Here is a 6,000-nt window from a genome sequence, read left to right as displayed (position 1 = left end):
AACAAATTTTGAAAAATGCTAAAATAATCAACTGAATAAATAGAAGTTGCTACTTCTGGGGAGAGATAATTGGTGAGAAAGGAGATGGCACATGACTCATCAGACCATTTGCATCATGTATATGACTTTTTTGTAAGCCCTGGTATTATCAGAATTGTTAGAGGATGATCACTGCGTTCAAGTTGCTTTGCCATTGGTTACTGTGTGTCTGTTACACATCTTTGGTCAGATAGCATTGTTTAAACATGGAGAAAAAAATTAGCCACAGAAAAACTCCTCAGCTTGCTGAAGTTATTACACACAGCTAAGCCTGAAGGATAAGAGGTCTTAGATGAGTCCAGCCTTCCTACGTTCTTCTTCTGTTTCCTCCAGCTGTGAAATATATTTATGGCTGGAAATGCTTTTATTTGTTCACGTTTGAACTCCAAGGAGGACACATCTTAAAGAAAGCAATGGCCAAAAATAATCTTCCATCTCAATGTTACCAGCTGCCTTAGATCATCCTGAAAAATGCGTCAGATTTCGTCACATGTGGCAGCCACTCACCTGTAGTATGTGCTTTGGAGCCTGCAAAATGCATAACCTATCCACAAGTAATTGTGCATATAAAATGAATCAAAATATTTCTTTAGTATTTTGATCTTCATTTACATACTTTGATCATATTTCTCAGATGTAACATATTTATTACAAGATAATTTTCAAAAAAAAAAAACCCGAACCTATTATTGTATGTATCAGAGTCTGCATGGGAACACACATATGTATGCATATCATGGTGTACGGGCAGGAGCTAGAGGGCAGCTTCGTAAAGTTGGTCCTTTCTTGGTGTCTGTTTTCTTCCTCCACCTTTCAGTGGCTTCCAGGGATTAAACTCATGTCCCCAGGCTTGCACAGCAAACACCTTTATACACTGGGCACTCTCACTGACCCTGATGATTTTTTTTTTAATGTATCCAGATTTGCAGCCTCCTATTAATTAACTAGTCCATATGTTTCTGGGCCACTTGCCTGAGGTGACAAGGTATGAACAAAGATGATTAATTTTAATGTGAAGAAAGAAAATTGAAAACAGAAAGAAACACACACACACACACACACACACACACAGCATGTGCTACAGTTAAAATCACAGAACATAATATCACATAGGCACAATCATGAGTTTAGTGAAATCTTTCTCGCTGCCACGGGGTTAACCTGATAATTTGAGATGTATGGTAACAGCGTAGGGCTTTAGTGGTGATTGACAGGCCCTCTGCTAGCCACCGTGCAGGCAGCAGCTAATTGTCACCATGTAGTTTTCCGTTTCTCTGAATACAATCCAAAGCATATGCACTGTAGGTGTGCTAGCATAGCCCTAGCTGTCCTGGAATTCCCTCTATAGACCAAGCAGGCCTGGAAGGCACAGTCGTCAGCCTGCCTCTGCCTCCCGAGTGCTGCAGCGAAAGGCATGTCCCGCCACCGTCCAGACTGCGCGGCTATTTTGAGGGCCTGCAATACTACTACATTTTGCAGCACACTGGAGAGCTAATTAGCGTTTCTCTACCTCCTTGAAATTTCTGTGCTCTCCTTTCTTCTTTCTATGGTAAGAATCTGACCTTATTTCCCACCTCCTCCTGCTGGAAGAAACATGGTCAGTGAGTTCGGTCTTATTACTGGTGGGAGCCTCCGAAGAAAAGATTCCATCCCCCTCCGCCACAGCCCCGTGTGTCCTCAGAAAGGGCTAGCTCTCTCCTTCCCGATGCCTCTTTCCAGTCTCGGGCCCTGAATTAGTGCTTAGTGAGAGACACCGTTTGGTCAGAAACGTTTATAGCTGCTCTTCGGCTGAGGCTTGGTGTGAATATTGGATCGGCTTTGGCTTCCCGGCCATGCTGAGTTTGGGGGAATTAATTTTGCATAGTCTATTCCCACTAAGAAGATTTTTTTCCCCTCCATAACACTGATACTTACTCAAACCAGTTCAGTCCTCTGCATGCATGTTTTCTTCATCAGAACCCCTGGGGCCAGGAGGGGTGGAGCAGGACAAGTTAGATTCCAGCGTTGAACCTCGCCCTGTGCTGCCAACAATTACTGTAAGATTAAGATACGCTGAGGGCCAAATCCGTTCCTGAAAGGGAGCCCCTTCCAGTAAAGCAAGCTCGCACTAACTCAGTTATCCTATGAGGCAAATACTGGTCCGCTCCCCACAGCAGCAGTAAAAGGCGAGCCCACTGCACTGGCAGGCTGCTGGTTTCCAGAGCAAGCCCTGGGGACTTCGGACAATGCGCTTGTGCTGAAATCTCCTAGTCGGTCGGCTGGACTCCGATTCTCTTCTGGCATGTGGCCCAGGATATCAAAATTGTGGTTTTGCAGCCCGTTTTGGAGGCTGCTCCACTAAACCATGTGACAACCCCAAACGCTGGTCTGGCACCAGCAGACTTCATCAGACTGCGAACTTGAGAGGCCTCAAGTTGCCTGTTTTTGTATTGATGCCTCCCTTGCCATAATCATTAACAGAAGGGGGAGGCTGCAGTTGGAACACACCTCACACCTACTGCGCACTTGTGTCTTTGTCTCTGAGCCTTCGTAAATCTGCTGGCTCTGTGCTTTTGCCCACAGGAATCAAGCCTTTCTCCAGGGAAAGCTCCAGTAAGAGTCTAAGCTATTAGCACAGCTCACGATGCTTACCTGACAGGAGCACATGACACGACTGCAGATTTACCAGAATGATTTAAGAATCTCAGTTTACTTACCGACTTAAATATTAAAAGAAACAAAAGATGTGGCGTCTCTAGCCAAAGGAAGAGGTCCCCTTGGAACCTGTGCAAGTCATATGTCACATCCAAATGGAAGCTGGTAGAGACAAGGCATAGCTGATTTCCTACTGAAAAGTCACAAGTTGGTAAATTGTGCTGATGCTGATAACTCTCAATTTAATGCTTCCTGAGTGCCCACTGAATGCCTACTGTGTGCTCGGCCTGTGGGAGGCAACAGAAGATGCAAACATTCTCTCATAGTTTTTGACTTACAGTCACTTATAATGTAACTGATGACTGATATCAGGGCACATTGCGTCACTGCAAGTTCAGAGAAAAATGTCCTGGTAGGGATCTCAAGTGATGTGAGCATTGGGCAGAGAGGGTGTAAATATGGCTGGCTCCTAAAGAGTGTGATCTAGGAACAGGGTGGGTGGAAAGACGAGAAGGGGAAATTCTAATCTTACTGGCAGTGTTTCTCAAGAAACTGGGTATAAATGTGGAAGCCCCCATTTATGAAAAAGAAAAAATTAATTCAGGATGTCTACAAGAATGAGGAATGGAGCTAACTTACTCACAAATGAGGGCTATAGATAAAATTCTGAACTAAGGGTGTTAGAGGTCAGAGCAGAGGGCTGCAAACTGACAAAGGAAAAGATTAAAAATAAGAAATATTTCAGTCAAGAAAATGAAAACATCAGGACCAGGTTTTGTGTGATTTGCCTCACATAAAGCCTGAGGCCTGGATAAATTCCAAATGTCATTAGTTTATTGTCCAGATTCAACAAACCCTGTATTTACTTGTTTCCATCACCACATAAGGATAGTCTGGGATGTGAAACCCTGAGGAGCAGCCTTGCATATGGATGTAGCATTAGTGTTAGGTGGTCCTTGACTGGCATTTGTTAGCTAAATGACATTTATGGCACACAACATTAAGTGTAATTACACAGACCCTCAGTTGGGCTAAGACAAGCATTGCCAAGATTAAATGAACTTTCTCAAACAAATTTGATTCTTTTACTTCAATAAAACCCTCCTGAAAAAACAATTTGTTATTTTGTTTTATTTTTTCCCTTTGTAGGTGCCCATGGCTTTTCTATAAATAATAAAACTTTTAAAAAATGTAAATACCAGATTTACAAAAAATAAACTAATTTTTGATAATGTATAGGGCCAGTGATGCGGAGTTCATTAGTAAAGTTGCTTTATTTTGGAAAATTCAAGAAAAAGTATTTAGAGAAATATACGTGTATATTTCAGGTTTGTGTGTCCTTCCCACCTGGGACTCTAGGTAGCAGTGACTCTTCTTGTTTGTGTTGGGTGCTGTTTCCTCTCCACCCCCAAGCTAAAATGGTCGCATACCACCTACAAATACTGCAAGAAAAAAGCCACGTTTGGGGCAGATTTCAAGGTGAATATTATAACAATTTTAATTCAAAGGCTGGAGAGATGGCTCAGTGGATGGGAGTGCTTGCTGCTCCCAAACCGCGATCCAATGGGATGATCTATGGAGCCTGTTGGCTGCCAGCCCAGCTCCAAGTCGAGTGAGAGAGCAGCACACCTGATGTCCTCCTCTGGCTTCCTCACTCATGTGTGTGCTACATGTACTTGCCCCCAGGAGCACATACCATACACCATTCTTGAACATATACATTCACACTCATACATACACAAGAAAACAACAACGACAACACCACACCATTGTGTTTTAAGGAAAATAGTGGGAGATGTCAATCATGAGATGAACTACTTTAGCATGTGAGGCTTCTTCAACCTTGAATGACAAGACAAGTCGATAAATACCTGACTTTTATAGTTGTGGAGATCTAAGGAGAAAGAGCCCATCCCTTTTGAGAGCCTGCTCTTTCTCCTTAAGTGACCACCGGTGTCTCCTCTTTGCCTGGGTCTACCATTCCTGCAAGCTTTTCCAGGCACTAAAGGACAGCAGAGGACGGTGCTCCACCTCCCCAGTGAGGCAGTGGCTGCAGCCTGCACTCTGCTCCACACTTGCAGAATCCAGGTGAATTTTAAAATAGAATGAAAAGTCACCTCTGGTCTTCTGTTCTATCGTGGGAGTTAAGACCATCTGTGGTGCTCTTGGTATCAGTTTCCAGTGCATAAGTCTCTCTGATCTGCAGCAGAGATTCTTACAACAGGGCCCTTAGAAGTCTTGTCCTCTGATGGGCTGCCAGAGGCAGAGTCCAAGGCATATCTATGCAAGCAGACTTTTTTACTGAGTTCCCAGGGACTGGGAGAAAACTACCAGAAGCAACAGGCTCCACTGAGTTCTACATCTGATAATCTACACGTGTCTCAGATGGGAGATGGGATTTGTTGGCAACTGGATATTCTTCTGGTTCCGTTACTATTCCAGACAGGGATGACCACACAGATGAGAGAGAGAGAGTGGGGGAGGGGAAGAGGGAAAGAGGAGAGAAGAATATCGATTCGTTGAGTAAAATCACTTAAAATCTGCTTCTTCCCTCCTAAACCTCCCTCTCAGAGCTCAAACAACCACTCCCTGCTAAGCAAACAATATCAGGGCCATGTCATTCCAATGGAATCAAGAAATTACAGATAGTTCAGTTGCCTGTGAAAATTTTGAAGTCATACTAATAGCATTGGTCAAAGTTAGGGTAGTCAGCTCAGGTTATGAGATGGCATAATCTTAGTTCTCGCTTCTTGCAGGGCACGGTGGCACATGCCATTAATCCTAGCACTCAGGAGGCAGGTGGAGCATCTCTGAGTTCAAGGCCAGTCTGGCCTACAAAATGACTCCACGACAGCTGGGGCTATACGGCGAAATCTTGCCTTGAAAAACAGAAACCGAAAACAAACCAAACAAAAAGTGTATTCATTCTCACTTCTTGAACAGGTAATGACATGGATCTTAAAATATCTGGGAACTGCTGGTACGGTTCCGTGACAGAGTCCTTACTCAGCATAGGTAAGAACCTCACTTTAAGCCCCGGACACCCCCTCTTCAGCCAATGACCACTTACAGAGGCGGCATATGCCTTCATGAGGGTCATAGCATAGTGAGCATCAGGCTCACTAATCAGTAAGATTTCGTCTCCCCTCCACACTATAGAATTAAAAACATTAAATAACATTCTACTAAGGAAGCAAAGTACTCAAAAATCTGTAGGTGTGTGTATGGTAGATTTTAACATATCTTTTCTGTTATTCCTCTAGTCCTAACAGAGAACATTACGTCCATTAGCAAGAGTAGAGATGAGCCACCTTAATTTTAATAGAA

Source organism: Acomys russatus, chromosome 10 (genome assembly GCF_903995435.1).
Source record: "Acomys russatus chromosome 10, mAcoRus1.1, whole genome shotgun sequence".
NCBI classification, from domain to species: domain Eukaryota; kingdom Metazoa; phylum Chordata; class Mammalia; order Rodentia; family Muridae; genus Acomys; species Acomys russatus.
The sequence above is the reverse complement of the archived record's forward strand: the minus strand, read 5'-3'. Positions refer to the sequence as shown.